A 25,460-nucleotide genomic window follows, 5' to 3' on the forward strand; every position below is an offset into this window, starting at 1 on the left:
ACACCGAGAAAACTGCTCCACTGCAAACACACCAAGCAAACCTCTCCACCACAAACACACCAACCAAACTGCTCCACCAAAATCACACCAAACAAACTACTCCACCGCAAACACAAGAAAACTGCTCCTCCGCAAACACACCACGCAAACTACTGCACAGCAAATACACCAAGCAAACTGCTCCACCGCAAACACACAAAGCAAACTGCTACACTGCAAATTCACCAAGCAAACTGCTACACTGCAAACACACCAAGCAAACTGCTCCGCCCCAAACCCACCAAACAAACTGCTGCACCACAATCACCAAGCAAATTGCTACACCCCAAACACACCAAGCAAACTGCTCCACCACAAACAAACCAAGCAAACTGAAACTGCTCCAACCCACTCGCACAAGGCCCAATGCTCCAACCCACCCACACAAAGCGCTCTCTTCCAGACCAAACTCAGAGAGCAAACAGCTCCAAGGGAAATAAGGATACACACTGCTCCACCACAAACACACTAGCAAACTGCTCCAACACAAACACACCAAGGAAACTGCTGCACCACAAACACATCAAGCACACTGCTCCACTGCAAACACACCAAGCACACTGCTCCACCGTAAACACACCAAGCAAATTGCACCAGCCACCCGCACAAGGCCCAATGCTCCAACCCACCCACAAAAAGAGCTCTGCTCTAGACCAAGCTTAGGGAGAAAACAACCACAAGGGAAATCAGGATCCACACTGTTCAAACACAAACACACGAAGCAAACGGCGCCACCACAAACACACCTATCAAACTGCACCACAGCAAACACATCAAGCACACTGCACCACGCAAACACATCAAGCAAACTGCTGCAACGCAAACACACAATTCAAACAGCTGCACTGCAAAAACACCAATCAAACTGCTCCACCGCAAACACACCAAGCAAACTGCTCCAACCCACCCGCACAAGGCCCAGTGCTCCAACCCATCCACACAAAGCGCTCTACTCCAGACCAAGCTCATGGAGCAAACAGCTCCAAGGGAAATCAGGATCCACACTGCTCCACCACAAACACCCCAAGCAAACTATTCCAACACAAACACACCAAGAAAACTGCTGCACCACAAACACTTCAAGCACAGTGCTCCACCGCAAACGCACCAAGCAAACTGTTGCACTGCAAACACACCAAGCAAACTGCTCACTCGCAAACATACCAAGCAAACTGGTCCAACCCACACGAACAAGGCCCAATGCTCCAACCCACCCACACAAAGTGCTGGGCTCCAGACGAAGCTCGGGGAGCAAACGGCTGAAAGGCAAATCAGAATCCACACTGCTCCACCACAAATATACCAAGCAAACTGCTCCTCCACAAACATATCAAGCACACTGCTCCCCGGGAAAAAACACATCAAGCAAACTGCTGCACCGCAAACACACAAAGCAAACAGCTGCACCCCAAACACACCAAGCAAACTGCTTCACCACAAACACCAAGCTAACTGCTGCACTGCAAACACACCAAGCAAACTGCTCCACTACAAACACACCAAGAAAATTGCACCAATCCATGTGCACAAGGCCCAATGCTCCAACACACCCACACAAAGAGCTCTGCTCTAGACCAAGCTTAGGGAGCAAACAACTACAAAGGAAATCAGGATCCACACTGTTCAACCACAAACACACCAAGCAAACTGCGCCACCACAAACACACCAATCAAACTGCACCACAGTAAACACATCAAGCACACTGCACCATGCAAACACATCAAGCGAACTGCTCCACCGCAAACACACCACGCAAACTGCTCCACCGCAAACACATCAAGCAAACTGCTGCAACGCAAACACACAATTCAAACTGCTGCACTTCACACACACCAAGCAAGCTGCTATACCACAAACACACCAAGCAAACACCTCCAACCCACCTGCACAAGGTCCAATGCTACAACCCACCCATGCAAAGTGCTCTGCTCATGGCAAATCAAAGGGAGCAAAGATCTCCAAAGGAAATCAGGATCCACACTGCTCCATCACAAACAAACCAAGCAAAGTGCTCCACCACAAACACACCAAGCAAACTGCTCCACTGTAAACACACCAAACAAACTGCTCCACTGCAAACACACCAAGCAAACAGCTTCACCGCAAACACCAAGAAAACTGCTCCACTGCAAACACACCAAGCAAACCTCTCCACCACAAACACACCAAGCAAACTGCTCCACCAAAAACACACCAAACAAACTACTCCACCGCAAACACAAGAAAACTGCTCCTCCGCAAACACACCACGCAAACTACTGCACAGCAAATACACCAAGCAAACTGCTCCACTGCAAACACACAAAGCAAACTGCTACACTGCAAATTCACCAAGCAAACTGCTACACTGCAAACACACCAATCAAACTGCTCCGCCCCAAACCCACCAAACAAACTGCTGCACCACAAACACCAAGCAAATTGCTGCACCCCAAACACACCAAGCAAACTGCTCCACCACAAACAAACCAAGCAAACTCAAACTGCTCCAACCCACTCGCACAAGGCCCAATGCTCCAACCCACCCACACAAAGCGCTCTGTTCCAGATCAAACTCAGAGAGCAAACAGCTCCAAGGGAAATAAGGATACACACTGCTCCACCACAAACACACTAGCAAACGGCTCCAACACAAACACACCAAGGAAACTGCTGCACCACAAACACATCAAGCACACTGCTCCACTGCAAACACACCAAGCACACTGCTCCACCGTAAACACACCAAGCAAATTGCACCAGCCACCCGCACAAGGCCCAATGCTCTAACCCACCCACAAAAAGAGCTCTGCTCTAGACCAAGCTTAGGGAGAAAACAACCACAAGGGAAATCAGGATCCACACTGTTCAAACACAAACACACGAAGCAAACGGCGCCACCACAAACACACCAATCAAACTGCACCACAGCAAACACATCAAGCACACTGCACCACGCAAACACATCAAGCAAACTGCTGCAACGCAAACACACAATTCAAACTGCTGCACTGCAAAAACACCAATCAAACTGCTCCACCGCAAACACACCAAGCAAACTGCTCCAACGAACCCGCACAAGGCCCAATGCTCCAACCCACCCACACAAAGCGCTCTACTCCAGACCAAGCTCATGGAGCAAACAGCTCCAAGGGAAATCAGGATCCACACTGCTCCACCACAAACACCCCAAGCAAACTATTCCAACACAAACACATCAAGGAAACTGCTGCACCACAAACACTTCAAGCACAGTGCTCCACCGCAAACGCACAAAGCAAACTGTTACACTGCAAACAAACCAAGCAAACTGCTCCATCGCAAACATACCAAGCAAACTGGTCCAACCCACACGAACAAGGCCCAATGCTCCAACCCACCCACACAAAGCGCTGGGCTCCAGACCAAGCTCGGGGAGCAAACGGCTGAGAGGCAAATCAGGATCCAAGCTGCTCCACCACAAATATACCAAGCAAACTGCTCCTCCGCAAACATATCAAGCACACTGCTCCCCGGGAAAAAACACATCAAGCAAACTGCTGCACCGCAAACACACAAAGCAAACAGCTGCACCCCAAACACACCAAGCAAACTGCTTCACCACAAACACCAAGCTAACTGCTTCACTGCAAACACACCAAGCAAACTGCTTCACCACAAACACCAAGCTAACTGCTGCACTGCAAACACACCAAGCAAACTGCTCCACTACAAACACACCAAGCAAATTGCACCAATCCATGTGCACAAGGCCCAATGCTCCAACCCACCCACACAAAGAGCTCTGCTCTAGACCAAGCTTAGGAGCAAACAAACAAAGGAAATCAGGATCCACACTGTTCAACCACAAACACACCAAGAAAACTGCGCCACCACAAACACACCAATCAAACTGCACCACAGTAAACACATCAAGCACACTGCACCATGCAAACACATCAAGCGAACTGCTCCACCGCAAACACACCAAGCAAACTGCTCCACCGCAAACACATCAAGCAAACTGCTGCAACACAAACACACAATTCAAACTGCTGCACTTCACACACACCAAGCAAGCTGCCATACCACAAACACACCAAGCAAACACCTCCAACCCACCTGCACAAGGTCCAATGCTACAACCCACCCATGCAAAGTGCTCTGCTCATGGCAAATCAAAGGTAGCAAAGATCTCCAAAGGAAATCAGGATCCACACTGCTCCATCACAGACAAACCAAGCAAAGTGCTCCACCACAAACACACCAAGCAAACTGCTCCACTGTAAACACACCAAACAAACTGCTCCACTGCAAACACACCAAGCAAACAGCTTCACCGCAAACACCAAGAAAACTGCTGCACTTCACACACACCAAGCAAGCTGCCATACCACAAACACACCAAGCAAACACCTCCAACCCACCTGCACAAGGTCCAATGCTACAACCCACCCATGCAAAGTGCTCTGCTCATGGCAAATCAAAGGTAGCAAAGATCTCCAAAGGAAATCAGGATCCACACTGCTCCATCACAGACAAACCAAGCAAAGTGCTCCACCACAAACACACCAAGCAAACTGCTCCACTGCAAACACACCAAGCAAACACCTCCAACCCACCTGCACAAGGTCCAATGCTACAACCCACCCATGCAAAGTGCTCTGCTCATGGCAAATCAAAGGTAGCAAAGATCTCCAAAGGAAATCAGGATCCACACTGCTCCATCACAGACAAACCAAGCAAAGTGCTCCACCACAAACACACCAAGCGAACTGCTCCACCGCAAACACACCAAGCAAACTGCTCCACCGCAAACACATCAAGCAAACTGCTGCAACACAAACACACAATTCAAACTGCTGCACTTCACACACACCAAGCAAGCTGCCATACCACAAACACACCAAGCAAACACCTCCAACCCACCTGCACAAGGTCCAATGCTACAACCCACCCATGCAAAGTGCTCTGCTCATGGCAAATCAAAGGTAGCAAAGATCTCCAAAGGAAATCAGGATCCACACTGCTCCATCACAGACAAACCAAGCAAAGTGCTCCACCACAAACACACCAAGCAAACTGCTCCACTGCAAACACACCAAGCAAACCTCTCCACCACAAACACACCAAGCAAACTGCTCCACCAAAAACACACCAAACAAACTACTCCACCGCAAACACAAGAAAACTGCTCCTCCGCAAACACACCACGCAAACTACTGCACAGCAAATACACCAAGCAAACTGCTCCACCGCAAACACACAAAGCAAACTGCTACACTGCAAATTCACCAAGCAAACTGCTACACTGCAAACACACCAAGCAAACTGCTCCGCCCCAAACCCACCAAACAAACTGCTGCACCACAAACACCAAGCAAATTGCTGCACCCCAAACACACCAAGCAAACTGCTCCACCACAAACAAACCAAGCAAACTCAAACTGCTCCAACCCACCCGCACAAGGCCCAATGCTCCAACCCACCCACACAAAGCGCTCTGTTCCAGACCAAACTCAGAGAGCAAACAGCTCCAAGGGAAATAAGGATACACACTGCTCCACCACAAACACACTAGCAAACTGCTCCAACACAAACACACCAAGGAAACTGCTGCACCACAAACACATCAAGCACACTGTTCCACTGCAAATACACCAAGCACACTGCTCCACCGTAAACACACCAAGCAAATTGCACCAGCCACCCGCACAAGGCCCAATGCTCCAACCCACCCACAAAAAGAGCTCTGCTCTAGACCAAGCTTAGGGAGAAAACAACTACAAGGGAAATCAGGATCCACACTGTTCAAACACAAACACACGAAGCAAACGGCGCCACCACAAACACACCTATCAAACTGCACCACAGCAAACACATCAAGCACACTGCACCACGCAAACACATCAAGCAAACTGCTGCAACGCAAACACACAATTCAAACTGCTGCACTGCAAAAACACCAATCAAACTGCTCCACCGCAAACACACCAAGCAAACTGCTCCAACCCACCCGCACAAGGCCCAGCGCTCCAACCCATCCACACAAAGCGCTCTACTCCAGACCAAGCTCATGGAGCAAACAGCTCCAAGGGAAATCAGGATCCACACTGCTCCACCACAAACACCCCAAGCAAACTATTCCAACACAAACACACCAAGGAAACTGCTGCACCACAAACACTTCAAGCACAGTGCTCCACCGCAAACGCACCAAGCAAACTGTTGCACTGCAAACACACCAAGCAAACTGTTCCATCGCAAACATACCAAGCAAACTGGTCCAACCCACACGAACAAGGCCCAATGCTCCAACCCACCCACACAAAGTGATGGGCTCCAGACCAAGCTCGGGGAGCAAACGGCTGAAAGGCAAATCAGGATCCACACTGCTCCACCACAAATATACCAAGCAAACTGCTCCTCCGCAAACATATCAAGCACACTGCTCCCCGGGAAAAAACACATCAAGCAAACTGCTGCACCGCAAACACACAAAGCAAACAGCTGCACCCCAAACACAACAAGCAAACTGCTTCACCACAAACACCAAGCTAACTTCTGCACTGCAAACACACCAAGCAAACTGCTCCACTACAAACACACCAAGAAAATTGCACCAATCCATGTGCACAAGGCCCAATGCTCCAACCCACCCACACAAAGAGCTCTGCTCTAGACCAAGCTTAGGGAGCAAACAACTACAAAGGAAATCAGGATCCACACTGTTCAACCACAAACACACCAAGCAAACTGCGCCACCGCAAACACACCAAACAAACTGCTCCACAGCAAACACATAAGCAAACTGCTGCAACGCAAACACACCAAACAAACTGCTCCACCGCAAACACATCAAGCAAACTGCTGCAACGCAAACACACAATTCAAACTGCTGAACTTCACACACACCAAGCAAGCTGCTATGCCACAAACACACCGAGCAAACACCTCCAACCCACCTGCACAAGGTCCAATGCTACAACCCACCCATGCAAAGTGCTCTGCTCATGGCAAATCAAAGGGAGCAAAGATCTCCAAAGGAAATCAGGATCCACACTGCTCTATCACAGACAAACCAAGCAAAGTTCTCCGCCACAAACACACCAAGCAAACTGCTCCACTGTAAACACACCAAACAAACTGCTCCACTGCAAACACACCAAGCAAACAGCTTCACCGCAAACACCAAGAAAACTGCTCCACTGCAAACACACCAAGCAAACCTCTCCACCACAAACACACCAAGGAAACTGCTCCACCAAAAACACACCAAACAAACTACTCCACCGCAAACACAAGAAAACTGCTCCTCCGCAAACACACCACGCAAACTACTGCACAGCAAATACACCAAGCAAACTGCTCCACCGCAAACACACAAAGCAAACTGCTACACTGCAAATTCACCAAGCAAACTGCTACACTGCAAACACACCAAGCAAACTGCTCCACCCCAAACCCACCAAACAAACTGCTGCACCACAAACACCAAGCAAATTGCTGCACCCCAAACACACCAAGCAAACTGCTCCACCACAAACAAACCAAGCAAACTCAAACTGCTCCAACCCACCCGCACAAGGCCCAATGCTCCAACCCACCCACACAAAGCGCTCTGTTCCAGACCAAACTCAGAGAGCAAACAGCTCCAAGGGAAATAAGGATACACACTGCTCCACCACAAACACACTAGCAAACTGCTCCAACACATACACACCAAGGAAACTGCTGCACCACAAACACATCAAGCACACTGTTCCACTGCAAACACACCAAGCACACTGTTCCACCGTAAACACACCAAGCAAATTGCACCAGCCACCCGCACAAGGCCCAATGCTCCAACCCACCCACAAAAAGAGCTCTGCTCTAGACCAAGCTTAGGGAGAAAACAACCACAAGGGAAATCAGGATCCACACTGTTCAAACACAAACACACGAAGCAAACGGCGCCACCACAAACACACCTATCAAACTGCACCACAGCAAACACATCAAGCACACTGCACCACGCAAACAAGTCAAGCAAACTGCTGCAACGCAAACACACAATTCAAACTGCTGCACTGCAAAAACACCAATCAAACTGCTCCACCGCAAACACACCAAGCAAACTGCTCCAACCCACCCGCACAAGGCCCAATGCTCCAACCCACCCACACAAAGCGCTCTACTCCAGACCAAGCTCATGGAGCAAACAGCTCCAAGGGAAATCAGGATCCACACTGCTCCACCACAAACACCCCAAGCAAACTATTCCAACACAAACACACCAAGGAAACTGCTGCACCACAAACACTTCAAGCAGAGTGCTCCACCGCAAATGCACAAAGCAAACTGTTGCACTGCAAACAAACCAAGCAAACTGCTCCATCGCAAACATACCAAGCAAACTGGTCCAACCCACACAAACAAGGCCCAATGCTCCAACCCACCCACACAAAGTGCTGGGCTCCAGACCAAGCTCGGGGAGCAAACGGCTGAAAGGCAAATCAGGATCCAAGCTGCTCCACCACAAATATACCAAGCAAACTGCTCCTCCGCAAACATATCAAGCACACTGCTCCCCTGCAAACACATCAAGCAAACTGCTGCACCACAAACACACAAAGCAAACAGCTGCACCCCAAACACACCAAGCAAACTGCTTCATCACAAACACCAAGCTAACTGCTACACTGCAAACACACCAAGCAAACTGCTCCACTACAAACACACCAAGCAAATTGCACCAATCCATGTGCACAAGGCCCAATGCTCCAACCCACCCACACAAAGAGCTCTGCTCTAGACCAAGATTAGGGAGCAAACAACTACAAGGGAAATCAGGATCCACACTGTTCAACCACAAACACACCAAGCAAACTGCGCCACCACAAACACACCAATCAAACTGCACCACAGTAAACACATCAAGCACACTGCACCATGCAAACACATCAAGCAAACTGCTCCACCGCAAACACACCAAGCAAATTGCTCCACCGCAAACACATCAAGCAAACTGCTGTAACACAAACACACAATTCAAACTGCTGCACTTCACACACACTGAGCAAGCTGCTATACCACAAACACACCAAGCAAACACCTCCAACCCACTTGCACAAGGTGCAATGCTACAACCCACCCATGCAAAGCGCTCTGCTCATGGCAAATCTCAGGGAGCAAAGATCTCCAAAGGAAATCAGGATCCACACTGCTCCATCACAGACAAGCCAAGCAAAGTGCTCCACCATAAACACACCAAGCAAACTGCTCCACCACAAACACACCAGGCAAATTGTTTCACAGCAAACACATCAAGCAAACTGCTGCACCGCAAATACAGCAAGCCAACTGCACCACCGCAAATACACCAAGCAAACTGCTCCACTGTAAACACACCAAACAAACTGCTCCACTGCAAACACACCAAGAAAACAGCTTCACCGCAAACACCAAGAAAACTGCTCCACTGCAAACACACCAAGCAAACCTCTCCACCACAAATACACCAAGCAAACTGCTCCACAAAAAACACACCAAACAAACTACTCCACCACAAATACAAGAAAACTGCTCCTCCGCAAACACACAACGCAAAATACTGCACAGCAAATACACCAAGCAAACTGCTCCACCGCAAACACACAAAGCAAACTGCTACACTGCAAATTCACCAAGCAAACTGCTACACTGCAAACACACCAAGCAAACTGCTCCGCCCCAAACCCACCAAACAAACTGCTGCACCACAAACACCAAGCAAATTGCTGCACCGCAAACACACCAAGCAAACTGCTCCACCACAAACAAACCAAGCAAACTCAAACTGCTCCAACCCACCCGCACAAGGCCCAATGCTCCAACCCACCCACACAACGCGCTCTGTTCCAGACCAAACTCAGAGAGCAAACAGCTCCAAGGGAAATAAGGATACACACGGCTCCACCACAAACACACTAGCAAACTGCTCCAACACAAACACACCAAGGAAACTGCTGCACCACAAACACATCAAGCATACTGCTCTACAGCAAACACAACAAGCAAACTGCTCCACTGCAAACAGACCAAACAAACTGCTCCATCGCAAACATACCAAGCAAACTGGTCCAGCCCACATGAACATGGCCGAATGCTCCAACCCACCCACACAAAGTGCTGTGCTCCAGACCAAGCCCAAGGAGCAAACAGCTCCAAGGGGAATAAGGATCCACCCTGCTCCACCACAAACACACCAAGCAAACTGCTCCTTTGCAAACACATCAAGCAAACTGCTCCACCGCAAACACACCTGGCAAACTGCTCCACCACAAACACATCAAGCAAACTGCTGCAACACAAACACACAATTCAAACTGCTGCACTTCACACACACCGAGCAAGCTGCTATACCACAAACATACCAAGCAAACACCTCCAACCCACCTGCACAAGGTGCAATGCTACAACCCACCCATGCAAAGCGCTCTGCTCATGGCAAATCTCAGGGAGCAAAGATCTCCAAAGGAAATCAGGATCCACACTGCTCCATCACAGAAAAACCAAGCAAAGTGCTCCACCACAAACACACCAAGCAAACTGCTCCACCACACACACACCAGGCAAACTATTTCACAGCGAACACACCAAGCAAACTGCTGCACCGCAAATAAAGCAAGCCAACTGCACCACCGCAAATACACCAAGCAAACTGCTCCACTGTAAACACACCAAACAAACTGCTCCACTGCAAACACACCAAGAAAACAGCTTCACTGCAAACACCAAGAAAACTGCTCCACTGCAAACACACCAAGCAAACCTCTCCACCACAAACACAACAAGCAAACTGCTCCACCAAAAACACACCAAACAAACTACTCCACAGCAAACACAAGAAAACTGCTCCTCCGCAAACACACCACGCAAACTACTGCACAGCAAATACACCAAGCAAACTGCTCCACCGCAAACACACAAAGCAAATTGCTACACTGCAAATTCACCAATCAAACTACTACACTGCAAACACACCAAGCAAACTGCTCTGCCCCAAACCCACCAAACAAACTGCTGCACCACAAACACCAAGCAAATTGCTGCACCGCAAACACACCAAGCAAACTGCTCCACCACAAACAAACGAAGCAAACTCAAATTGCTCCAACCCACCCGCACAAGGCCCAATGCTCCAACCCACCCACACAAAGCTCTCTGTTCCAGACCAAACTCAGAGAGCAAACAGCTCCAAGGGAAATAAGGATACACACTGCTCCACCACAAACACACTAGCAAACTGCTCCAACACAAACACACCAAGGAAACTGCTGCACCACAAACACATCAAGCATACTGCTCCACAGCAAACACAACAAGCAAACTGCTCCACTGCAAACATACCAAACAAACTGCTCCATCGCAAACATACCAAGCAAACTGGTCCAGCCCACATGAACAAGGCCCAATGCTCCAGCCCACCCACACAAAGTGCTGTGCTCCAGACCAAGCTCAAGGAGCAAACAGCTCTGAGGGAAATCAGGATCCACCCTGCTCCACCACAAACACACCAAGCAAACTGCTCCTTTGCAAACACATCAAGCAAATTGCACCAACCCACCCGCACAAGGCCCAATGCTCCAACCCACCCACACAAAGCGCTCTACTCCAGACCAAGTTCAGGAAGCAAACAGCTTCAAGGGAAATCAGGATCCAATCTGCTCCACCACAAACACCCCAAGCAAACTGCTCCAACACAAACACACCAAGGAAACTGCTGCACCATAAACACATCAAGCACACTGCTCCACCGCAAACACACCAAGCAAACTGTTGCACTGCAAACACACCAAGCAAACTGCTCCATCGCAAACATACCAAAGAAACTGGTCCAACCCACACGAACAAGGCCCAATGCTCCAACCCACCCACACAAAGTGCTGGGCCCCAGACCAAGCTCGTGGAGCAAACGGCTGAAAGGGAAATCAAGATCCAAGCTGCTTCACCACAAACACACCAAACAAACTGCTCCTGCGCAAACACATCAATCACACTGCTCCCCGGCAAACATATCAAGCAAACTGCTGCAAAGTAAACACACAAAGCAATCAGCTGCACCCCAAACACCAAGCAAACTGCTGCACCACAAACACCAAGCAAACTGCTCCACCGCAAACACACCAAGCAAATTGCACCAGCCCACCCACACAAGGCCCAATACTCCAACCCACCCACAAAAAGAGCTCTGCTCTAGACCAAGCTTAGCGAGCAAACAACTACAAGGGAAATCAGGATCTACACTGTTCAACCACAAACACACGAAGCAAACTGCACCACCACAAACACACCAATCAAACTGCACCACAGCAAATACAAGCACACTGCAGCACGCAAACACATCAAGCAAACTGCTGCAACGCAAAAACACAATTCAAACTCCTGCACCGCACACACACCAAGCAAGCTGCTACACCACAAACACACCAATCAAACAGCTCCAACCCACCTGCACAAGGTGCAATGCTCCAACCCACCCACACAAAGCACTCTGCTCATGATGAATCTCAGGGAGCAAATATCTCAAAGGAAATCAGGATCCACACTGCTCCATCACAGACAAACCAAGCAAAGTGTTCCACCACAAACACACCAAGTAAACTGCTCCACCACAAGCACACCAAGCAAACTGTTTCACAGCAAGCACATCACGCAAACTGCTGCACCGCAAATACACCAAGCCAAATGCACCACCGCAAATAAACCAAGCAAACTGCTGCAACGCAAACACACAATTCAAACTCCTGCACCGCACACACACCAAGCAAGCTGCTACACCACAAACACACCAATCAAACAGCTCCAACCCACCTGCACAAGGTGCAATGCTCCAACCCACCCACACAAAGCACTCTGCTCATGATGAATCTCAGGGAGCAAATATCTCAAAGGAAATCAGGATCCTCACTGCTCCATCACAGACAAACCAAGCAAAGTGTTCCACCACAAACACACCAGGCAAACTGCTCCACCACAAACACACCAAGCAAACTGCTCCACTGCAAACACACCAGGCAAACTGCTGCACCACAAACACACCAAAGGAAACTGCTGCACCACAAACACACCAAGCAAATTACTCCAACCCACCTGCACAAGGTGCAATGCTCCAACCCACTCACACAAAGCACTCTGCTCTTTACCAATCTCAAGGAACAAACATCTCCAAAGGAAATCAGGATCCACACTGCTCCATCACAGACAAACCAAGCAAAGTGCTCCACCACAAACACACCAAGCAAACTGCTACACCACAAACACACCAAGCAAACTGTTTCACAGCAATCACACCAAGCAAACTGCTGCACCACATATAAACCAAGCCAACTGCACCACCGCAAACACACCAAGCAAACTGCTCCACCACAAACACACCAAGCAAACTGTTTCACAGCAAACACACCACGCAAACTGCTGCACCGCAAATACACCAAGCCAACTGCACCACCGCAAATAAACCAAGCAAACTGCTCCACTGCAAACACACCAAACAAGCTGCTCCACTGCAATCACACCAAACAAACTGCTGCACCACAAACACACCAATCAAACAGCTTCACCGCAAACACAAAGCAAACTGCTCCCCTGCAAACACACCAAGCAAACCTCTCCACCAGAAACACACCAAGCAAACTGCTCCACCAAAAATACACCAATCAAACTGCACCACCGCAAACACATCAAGCACACTGCTCCATTGCAAACACACCAAGCAAACTACTCCAACTCTAACACACTAAGCAAACTGCTGCACCGCAAACACACCAAGGAAACTGCTCCACCGCAAACACAACAAGAAAACTGCTCCTCCGCAAATACACCAAGCAAATGGCTCCTCCGCAAACACACCAAGCAAACTACTGCAACGCAAATACACCAAGCAAACTGCTCCACCGCAAACACACAAAGCAAACTGCTACACCGCAAATTCACCAAGCAACCTGCTACACCGCAAACACACCAAGCAAACTGCTCCGCCCCAAACTCACCACGCAAACTGCTGCACCAGAAACACCAAGCAAATTGCTGCACCACAAACACACCAAGCAAACTGCTCCAACCCACCCGCACAAGGCCCAATGCTCCAACCCACCCACACAAAGTGCTCTGCTCCAGACCAGGCTCAGGGAGCAAACAGCCCCAAGGGAAATCAGGATCCACCCTGCTCCACCACAAACATCCAAGAAAACGGCTCCTTCGCAAACACTTCAAGCATACTGCTCCCTGGCAAACACATCAAGCAAACTGCTGCACAGCAAACATAAAAAGCAAACTGCTGCACCCCAAACACACCAAGCAAACTGCTGCACCACAAACACCAAGCTAACTGCTACACTGCAAACACACCAAGAGAACTGCTTCACCGCAAACACACCAAGCAAATTGCACAAACTCACCCGCACAAGGCCCAATGCTCCAACCCACCCACACAATGCCCTCTACTCCAGACCAAGTTCAGGGAGCAAACAGCTCCAAGGGAAATCAGGATCCAATCTGCTCCACCACAAACACCCCAAGCAAACTGCTCAACACAAACACACCAAGGAAACTGCTGCACCACAAACACATCAAGCACACTGCTCCACCGCAAACGCACCAAGCAAACTGTTGCACTGCAAACACACCAAGCAAACTGATCCATCGCAAACATACCAAGAAAACTGCTCTTGCGCAAACACATAAATCACACTGCTCCCCGGCAAACATATCAAGCAAACTTCTGCAAAGCAAACACACAAAGCAATCAGCTGCACCCCAAACACCAAGCAAACTGCTGCACCCCAAACACACCAAGCAAACTGCTGCACCACAAACACCAAGCTAACTGCTACACTGCAAACACACCAAGAGAACTGCTTCACCGCAAACACACCAAGCAAATTGCACAAACTCACCCGCACAAGGCCCAATGCTCCAACCCACCCACACAATGCCCTCTACTCCAGACCAAGTTCAGGGAGCAAACAGCTCCAAGGGAAATCAGGATCCAATCTGCTCCACCACAAACACCCCAAGCAAACTGCTCAACACAAACACACCAAGGAAACTGCTGCACCACAAACACATCAAGCACACTGCTCCACCGCAAACGCACCAAGCAAACTGTTGCACTGCAAACACACCAAGCAAACTGATCCATCGCAAACATACCAAGAAAACTGCTCTTGCGCAAACACATAAATCACACTGCTCCCCGGCAAACATATCAAGCAAACTTCTGCAAGCAAACACACAAAGCAATCAGCTGCACCCCAAACACCAAGCAAACTGCTGCACCACAAACACCAAGCAAACTGCTCCACCGCAAACACACCAAGCAAATTGCACCAGCCCACCCGCACAAGGCCCAATGCTCCAAACCACCCACAAAAAGAGCTCTGCTCTAGACCAAGCTTAGCGAGCCAACAACTACAAGGGAGATCAGGATCCACACTGTTCAACCACAAACACACGAAGCCAACTGCACCACCACAAACACACCAATCAAACTGCACCACAGCAAACACAAGCACACTGCAGCACGCAAACACATCAAGCAAACTGCTGCAATGCAAACACACAATTCAAACTGCTGTACCGCACACACACCAAGCAAGCTGCTACACCACAAACACACCAATCAAACAGCTCCAACCCACCTGCACAAGGTGCAATGCCCCGACCCACCCACACAAAGCGCTCTGCTCATGACGAATCTCAGGGAGCAAATATCTCCAAAGGAAATCAGGATCCACACTGCTCCATCACAGATAAACCAAGCAAAGTGTTCCACCACAAACACACCAAGCAAACTGCTCCACCACAAACACACCAAGCAAACTGTTTCACAGCAAACACACCACGCAAACTGCTGCACTGCAAATACACAAAGCAAACCTCTCCACCACAAACACACCAAGCAAACTGCTCCACCAAAAATACACCAATCAAACTGCACCACCACAAACACATCAAGCACACTGCTCCACTGCAAACACACCAAGCAAACTACTCCAACTCTAACACACTAAGCAAACTGCTGCACCGCAAACACACCAAGGAAACTGCTGCACCACAAACACACCAAGCAAACTGCTCCACTGCAAACACACCAGGCAAACTGCTGCACCACAAACACACCAAAGGAAACTGCTGCACCACAAACACACCAAGCAAACTGTTTCAAAGCAAACACACCAAGCAAACTGCTGCACCACAAATAAACCAAGCCAACTGCACCACTGCAAATACACGAAGCAAACTGCTCCACTGCAAACACACCAAACAAACTGCTCCACTGCAAACACACCAAACAAACTACTGCACCGCAAACACACCAAGCAAACAGCTTCACTGCAAACACCAAGCAAACTGCTCCACTGCAAACACACCAAGCAAACCTCTCCACCACAAACACACCAAGCAAACGGCTACACCAAAAACACACCAAACAAACTGCTCCACCGCAAATACAACAAGAAAACTGCTCCTCTGCAAACACACCAAGCAAATGGCTCCTCCGCAAACACACCAAGCAAACTACTGCAACGCAAATACACCAAGCAAACTGCTCCACCGCAAACACACAAAGCAAACTGCTACACCGCAAATTCACCAAGCAAACTGCTACACCGCAAACACACCAAGCAAACTGCTCTGCCCCAAACTCACCAAGCAAACTGCTGCACCACAAACACCAAGCAAATTGCTGCACCGCAAACACACCAAAAAAACTGCTCCAACCCACCCGCACAAGGCCCAATGCTCCAACCCACCCACACAAAGCGCTCTACTCCAGACCAAGCTCATGGAGCAAACAGCTCAAGGGAAATCAGGATCCACACTGCTCCACCACAAACACCCCAAGCAAACTATTCCAACACAAACACACCAAGGAAACTACTGCACCACAAACACTTCAAGCACAGTGCTCCACCGCAAACGCACCACGCAAACTGTTGCACTGCAAACACACCAAGCAAACTGCTCCATCGCAAACATACCAAGCAAACTGGTCCAACCCACACGAACAAGGCCCAATGCTCCAACCCACCAACACAAAGTGCTGGGCTCCAGACCAAGCTCGGGGAGCAAACGGCTGAAAGGCAAATCAGGATCCAAGCTGCTCCACCACAAATATACCAAGCAACTGCTCCTCCGCAAACATATCAAGCACACTGCTCCCCGGCAAACACATCAAGCAAACTGCTGCACCACAAACACACAAAGCAAACAGCTGCACCGCACACACACCAAGCAAGCGACTACACCACAAACACACCAATCAAACAGCTCCAACCCACCTGCACAAGGTGCAATGCTCCAACCCACCCACACAAAGCGCTCTGCTCATGACGAATCTCAGGGAGCAAATATCTCAAAGGAAATCAGGATCCACACTGCTGCCTCACAGACAAACCAAGCAAAGTGTCCACCACAAACACACCAAGCAAACTGCTCCACCACAAACACACCAAGCAAACTGTTTCAACGCAAACACACCACGCAAACTGCTGCACCGCAAATACACCAAGCCAACTGCACCACTGCAAATAAACAAAGCAAACTGCTCCACTGCAAACACACCAAACAAACTGCTCCACTGCAAACACACCAAACAAACTGCTGCACCACAAACACACCAATCAAACAGCTTCACCGCAAACACAAAGAAAACTGCTCCCCTGCAAACACACCAAGCAAACCTCTCCACCACAAACACACCAAGCAAACTGCTCCACCAAAAATACACCAATCAAACTGCACCACCGCAAACACATCAAGCACACTGCTCCACTGCAAACATACCAAGCAAACTACTCCAACTCTAACACACTAAGCAAACTACTGCACTGCAAACACACCAAGGAAACTGCTGCACCACCAACACACCAAGCAAACTGCTCCACTGCAAACACACCAGGCAAACTGCTGCAACACAAACACACCAAAGGAAACTGCTGCACCACAAACACACCAAGCAAATTACTCCAACCAACCTGCACAAGGTGCAATGCTCCAACCCACCCACACAAAGCACTCTGCTCTTTACCAATCTCAGGGAGCAAACATCTCCAAAGGAAATCAGGATCCACACTGCTCCATCACAGACAAACCAAGCAAAGTGCTCCACCACAAACACACCAAGCAAACTGCTTCACCACAAACACACCAAGCAAACTGTTTCACAGAAATCACACCAAGCAAACTGCTGCACCACAAATAATCCAAGCCAACTGCACCACCGCAAACACACCGAGCAAACTGCTCCACCACAAACACACCAAGCAAACTGTTTCACTGCAAACACACCAAACAAACTGCTGCACCACAAACATACCAATTAAACAGCTTCACCGCAAACACAAAGCAAACTGCTCCCCTGCAAACACACCAAGCAAACCTCTCCACCACAAACACACCAAGCAAACTGCTCCACCAAAAATACACCAATCAAACTGCACCACCGCAAACACATCAAGCACACTGCTCAACTGCAAACACACCAAGCAAACTACTCCAACTCTAACACACTAAGCAAACTGCTGCACCGCAAACACACCAAGCAAACTGCTCCACTGCAAACACACCAGGCAAACTGCTGCACCACAAACACACCAAAGGAAACTGCTGCACCACAAACACACCAAGCAAATGACTCCAACCCACCTCCACAAGGTGCAATGCTCCAACCCACCCACAGAAAGCACTCTGCTCTTTACCAATCTCAGGGAGCAAACATCTCCAAAGGAAATCAGGATCCACACTGCTCCATCACAGACAAACCAAGCAAAGTGCTCCACCACAAACACACCAAGCAAACTGCTCCACCACAAACACACCAAGCAAACTGTTTCACAGCAATCACACCAAGCAAACTGCTGCACCACAAATAAACCAAGCCAACTGCGCCACCGCAAATACACCAAGCAAACTGCTCCACTGCAAACACACCAAACAAACTGCTCCACTGCAAACACACCAAACAAACTGCTGCACCGCAAACACACCAAGCAAACAGCTTTACCGCAAACACCAAGCAAACTGCTCCACTGCAAACACACCAAGCAAACCTCTCCACCACAAACAAACCAAGCAAACTGCTCCACCAAAAACACACCAAACAAACTGCTCCACCGCAAACACAACAAGAAAACTGCTCCTCCGCAAACACACCAAGCAAATGGCTCCTCCGCAAACACACCAAGCAAACTACTGCTACGCAAATACACCAAGCAAACTGCTCCACCGCAAACACACAAAGCAAACTGCTACACCGCAAATTCGCCAAGCAAACTGCTACACCGCAAACACACCAAGCAAACTGCTGCACCGCAAACACCACAGCAAACTGCTGCACCCCAAACACACTAGCAAACTGCTCCAACACAAACACACCAAGGAAACTGCTGCACTACAAACACATCAAGCATACTGCTCCATCGCAAGCATATCAAGCAAACTGGTCCAGCCCACACGAACAAGGCCCAATGCTTCAACCCACCCACACAAAGTGCTGTGCTCCAGACCAAGCTCAAGGAGCAAACAGCTCCAAGGGAAATCAGGATCCACTCTGCTCCACCACAAACACACCAAGCAAACTGCTCCTTTGCAAACACATCAAGCACACTGCTCCCTGGCAAACACATCAAGCAAACTGCTGCACCGCAAACACACAAAGCAAACAACTGCACCCCAAACACACCAAGCAAACCGCTGCACCACAAACACCAAGCTAACTGCTGCACTGCAAACACACCAAGCAAACTGCTCCACTGCAAACACACCAAGCAAATTGCACCAACGCACCCGCACAAGGCCCAATGCTCCAACCAACCCACACAATGCGCTCTACTCCAGACCAAGTTCAGGGAGCAAACAGCTCCAAGGGAAATCAGGATCCAATCTGCTCCACCACAAACACCCCAAGCAAACTGCTCAACACAAACACACCAAGGAAACTGCTGCACCACAAACACATCAAGCACACTGCTCCACCGCAAACGCACCAAGGAAACTGGTCCAACCCACACAAACAAGGGCCAATGCTCCAACCCACCCACACAAAGTGCTGGGCTCAAGACCAAGCTCGGGGAGCAAACGGCTGAAAGGGAAATCAGGATCCAAGCTGCTCCACCATAAACACACCAAGCAAACTGCTCCTGCGCAAACACATAAATCACACTGCTCCCCGGCAAACATATCAAGCAAACTGCTGCAAAGCAAACACACAAAGCAATCAGCTGCACCCCAAACACCAAGCAAACTGCTGCACCACAAACACCAAGCATACTGCTCCACCGCAAACACACCAAGCAAATTGCACCAGCCCACCCGCACAAGGCCCAATGCTCCAAACCACCCACAAAAAGAGCTCTGCTCTAGACCAAGCTTAGCAAGCCAACAACTACAAGGGAAATCAGGATCCACACTGTTCAACCACAAACACACGAAGCCAACTGCGCCACCACAAACACACCAATCAAACTGCACCACAGCAAACACAAGCACACTGCAGCACGCAAACACATCAAGCAAACTGCTGCAACGAAAACACACAATTCAAACCGCTGCACTGCACACACACCAAGCAAGCTGCTACAGCACAAACACAGCAATCAAACAGCTCTAACCGACCTGCACAAGGTGCAATGCTCCGACCCACCCACACAAAGCGCTCTGCTCATGACGAATCTCAGGGAGCAAATATCTCCAAAGGAAATCAGGATCCACACTGCTCCATCACAGACAAACCAAGCAAAGTGTTCCACCACCAACACACCAAGCAAACTGCTCCACCACAAACACACCAAGCAAACTGTTTCACAGCAAACACACCACGCAAACTGCTGCACCGCAAATACACCAAGCCAACTGCTCCACTGCAAACACCAAACAAACTGCTCCACTGCAAACACACAGAACAAACTGCTGCACCACAAACACACCAATCAAACAGCTTCACCGCAAACACAAAGCAAACTGCTCCCCTGCAAGACACAAAGCAAACCTCTCCACCACAAACACACCAAGCAAAGTGCTCCACCAAAAATACACCAATCAAACTGCACCACCGCAAACACATCAAGCACACTGCTCCACTGCAAACACACCAAGCAAACTACTCCAACTCTAACACACTAAGCAAACTGCTGCACCGCAAACACACCAAGGAAACTGCTGCACCACAAACACACCAAGCAAATTACTCCAACCCACCTGCACAAGGTGCAATGCTCCAACCCACCCACACAAAGCACTCTGCTCTTTACCAATCTCAGGAGCAAACATCTCCAAAGGAAATCAGGATCCACACTGCTCCATCACAGACAAACCAAGCAAAGTGCTCCACCACAAACACACCAAGCAAACTGTTTCACAGCAAATACACCAAGCAAACTGCTGCACCACAAATAAACCAAGCCAACTGCACCACCGCAAATACACCAAGCAAACTGCTCCACTGCAAACACACCAAACAAACTGCTGCACCGCAAACACACCAAGCAAACAGCTTCACTGCAAACACCAAGCAAACTGCTCCACTGCAAATACACCAAGCAAACCTCTCCACCACAAACACACCAAGCAAACTGCTCCACCAAAAACACACCAAACAAACTGCTCCACCGCAAACACAATAAGAAAACTGCTCCTCCGCAAACACACCAAGCAAATGGCTCCTCCGCAAACACACCAAGCAAACTACTGCAATGCAAATACACCAAGCAAACTGCTCCACCGCAAACACACAAAGCAAACTGCTACACCGCAAATTCACCAAGCAAACTGCTACACCGCAAACACACCAAGCAAACTGCTCTGCCCCAAACTCACCAAGCAAACTGCTGCATCACAAACACCAAGCAAATTGCTGCACCGCAAACACACCAAACAAACTGCTCCAACCCACCGGCACAAGGCCCAATGCTTCAACCCATCCACACAAAGCGCTCTACTCCAGACCAAGCTCATGGAGCAAACAGCTCCAATGGAAATCAGGATCCACACTGCTCCACCACAAGCACCCCAAGCAAACTATTCCAACACAAACACACCAAGGAAACTGCTGCACCACAAACACTTCAAGCACAGTGCTCCAACGCAAACGCACTAAGCAAACTGTTGCACTGCAAACACACCAAGCAAACTGCTCCATCGCAAACATACCAAGCAAACTGGTCCAACCCACACGAACAAGGCCCAATACTCCAACCCACCCACACAAAGTGCTGGGCTCCAGACCAAGCTCGGGGAGCAAACGGCTGAAAGGCAAATCAGGATCCAAGCTGCTCCACCACAAATATACCAAGCAAACTGCTCCTCCGCAAACATATCAAGCACACTGCTCCCCGGGAAAAAACACATCAAGCAAACTGCTGCACCGCAAACACACAAAGCAAACAGCTGCACCCCAAACACACCAAGCAAACTGCTTCACCACAAACACCAAGCTAACTGCTGCGCTGCAAACACACCAAGCAAACTGCTCCACTACAAACACACCAAGCAAATTGCACCAATCCATGTGCACAAGGCCCAATGCTCCAACCCACCCACACAAAGAGCTCTGCTCTAGACCAAGCTTAGGGAGCAAACAACTACAAAGGAAATCAGGATCCACACTGTTCAACCACAAACACACCAAGCAAATTGTGCCACCACAAACACACCAATCAAACTGCACCACAGTAAACACATCAAGCACACTGCACCATGCAAATAGATCAAGCGAACTGCTCCACCGCAAACACACCAAGCAAACTGCTCCACCGCAAACACATCAAGCAAACTGCTGCAACGCAAACACAAAATTCAAACTGCTGCACTTCACGCACACCAAGCAAGCTGCTATACCACAAACACACCAAGCAAACACCTCCAACCCACCTGCACAAGGTCCAATGCTACAACCCACCCATGCAAAGCGCTCTGCTCATGGCAAATCAAAGGGAGCAAAGATCTCCAAAGGAAATCAGGATCCACACTGCTCCATCACAGACAAACCAAGCAAAGTGCTCCACCACAAACACACCAAACAAACTGCTCCACTGCAAACACACTAAGCAAACAGCTTCACCGCAAACACCAAGAAAACTACTCCACTGCAAACACACCAAGCAAATCTCTCCACCACAAACACACCTAGCAAACTGCTCCACCAAAAACACACCAAACTACTCCACCGCAAACACAAGAAAACTGCTCCTCCGCAAACACACCACGCAAACTACTGCACAGCAAATACACCAAGCAAACTGCTCCACCGCAAACACACAAAGCAAACTGCTACACTGCAAATTCACCAAGCAAACTGCTACACTGCAAACATACCAAGCAAACTGCTCCGCCCCAAACCCACCAAACAAACTGCTGCACCACAAACACCAAGCAAATTGCTGCACCCCAAACACACCAAGCAAACTGCTCCACCACAAACAAACCAAGCAAACTCAAACTGCTCCAACCCACCCGCACAAGGCCCAATGCTCCAACCCACCCACACAAAGCGCTCTGTTCCAGACCAAACTCAGAGAGCAAACAGCTCCAAGGGAAATAAGGATACACACTGCTCCACCACAAACACACTAGCAAACTGCTCCAACACAAATACACCAAGGAAATTGCTGCACCACAAACACATCAAGCACACTGCTCCACAGCAAACACAACAAGCAAACTGCTGCACTGCAAATAGACCAAACAAACTGCTCCATCGCAAATATACCAAGCAAACTGGTCCAGCCCACATGAACAAGGCCCAATGCTCCAACCCACCCACACAAAGTGCTGTGCTCCAGACCAAGCTCAAGGAGCAAACAGCTCCAAGGGAAATCAGGATCCACCCTGCTCCACCACAAACACACCAAGCAAACTGCTCCTTTGCAAACACATCAAGCACACTGCTCCCTGGCAAACACATCAAGAAAACTGCTGCAACGCAAACACACAAAGCAAACAGTTGCACCCCAAACACACCAAGCAAACTGCTGCACCACAAACACCAAGCAAACTGCTGCACCACAAACACCAAGCTAACTGCTGCACTGCAAACACACCAGGCAAACTGCTCCCCCGCAAACACACAATTCAAATTGCACCAACCCACCCTCACAAGGCCCAATGCTCCAAACCACCCACACAAAGCGCTCTATTCCAGACCAAGTTCAGGAAGCAAACAGCTTCAAGGGAAATCAGGATCCAATCTGCTCCACCACAAACACCCCAAGCAAACTGCTCCACCGCAAACGCACCAAGCAAACTGTTGCACTGCAAACACCAAGCAAATTGCTGCACCGCAAACACACCAGACAAACTGCTCCAACCCACCCGCACAAGGCCCAATGCTTCAACCCATCCACACAAAGCACTCTACTCCAGACCAAGCTCATGGAGTAAACAGCTCCAATGGAAATCAGGATCCACACTGCTCCACCACAAGCACCCCAAGCAAACTATTCCAACACAAACACACCAAGGAAACTGCTGCACCACAAACACTTCAAGCACAGTGCTCCACCGCAAACGCACCAAGCAAACTGTTGCACTGCAAACACACCAAGCAAACTGCTCCATCGCAAACATACCAAGCAAACTGGTCCAACCCACACGAACAAGGCCCAATACTCCAACCGACCCACACAAAGTGCTGGGCTCCAGACCAAGCTCGGGGAGCAAACGGCTGAAAGGCAAATCAGGATCCAAGCTGCTCCACCACAAATATACCAAGCAAACTGCTCCTCCGCAAACATATCAAGCACACTGCTCCCCGGGAAAAAACACATCAAGCAAACTGCTGCACCGCAAACACACAAAGCAAACTGCTTCACCACAAACACCAAGCAAACTGCTCCACTGCAAACACACCAAGGAAACTGCTGCACTACAAACACATCAAGCATACTGCTCCATCAAAAACATATCAAGCAAACTGGTCCAGCCCACACGAACAAGGCCCAATGCTTCAACCCACCCACACAAAGTGCTGTGCTCCAGACCAAGCTCAAGGAGCAAACAGCTCCAAGGGAAATCAGGATCCACTCTGCTCCACCACAAACACACCAAGCAAACTGCTCCTTTGCAAACACATCAAGCACACTGCTCCCTGGCAAACACATCAAGCAAACTGCTGCACCGCAAACACACAAAGCAAACAGCTGCACCCCAAACACACCAAGCAAACCGCTGCACCACAAACACCAAGCTAACTGCTGCACTGCAAACACACCAAGCAAATTGCACCAACGCACCCGCACCAGGCCCAATGCTCCAACCAACCCACACAATGCGCTCTACTCCAGACCAAGTTCAGGGAGCAAACAGCTCCAAGGGAAATCAGGATCCAATCTGCTCCACCACAAACACCCCAAGCAAACTGCTCAACACAAACACACCAAGGAAACTGCTGCACCACAAACACATCAAGCACACTGCTCCACCGCAAACGCACCAAGCA

This window comes from Ambystoma mexicanum, chromosome 9 (assembly GCF_040938575.1).
Source record: "Ambystoma mexicanum isolate Mex_15411 chromosome 9, UKY_AmexF1_1, whole genome shotgun sequence".
Classification (NCBI taxonomy): Eukaryota; Metazoa; Chordata; class Amphibia; order Caudata; family Ambystomatidae; genus Ambystoma; species Ambystoma mexicanum.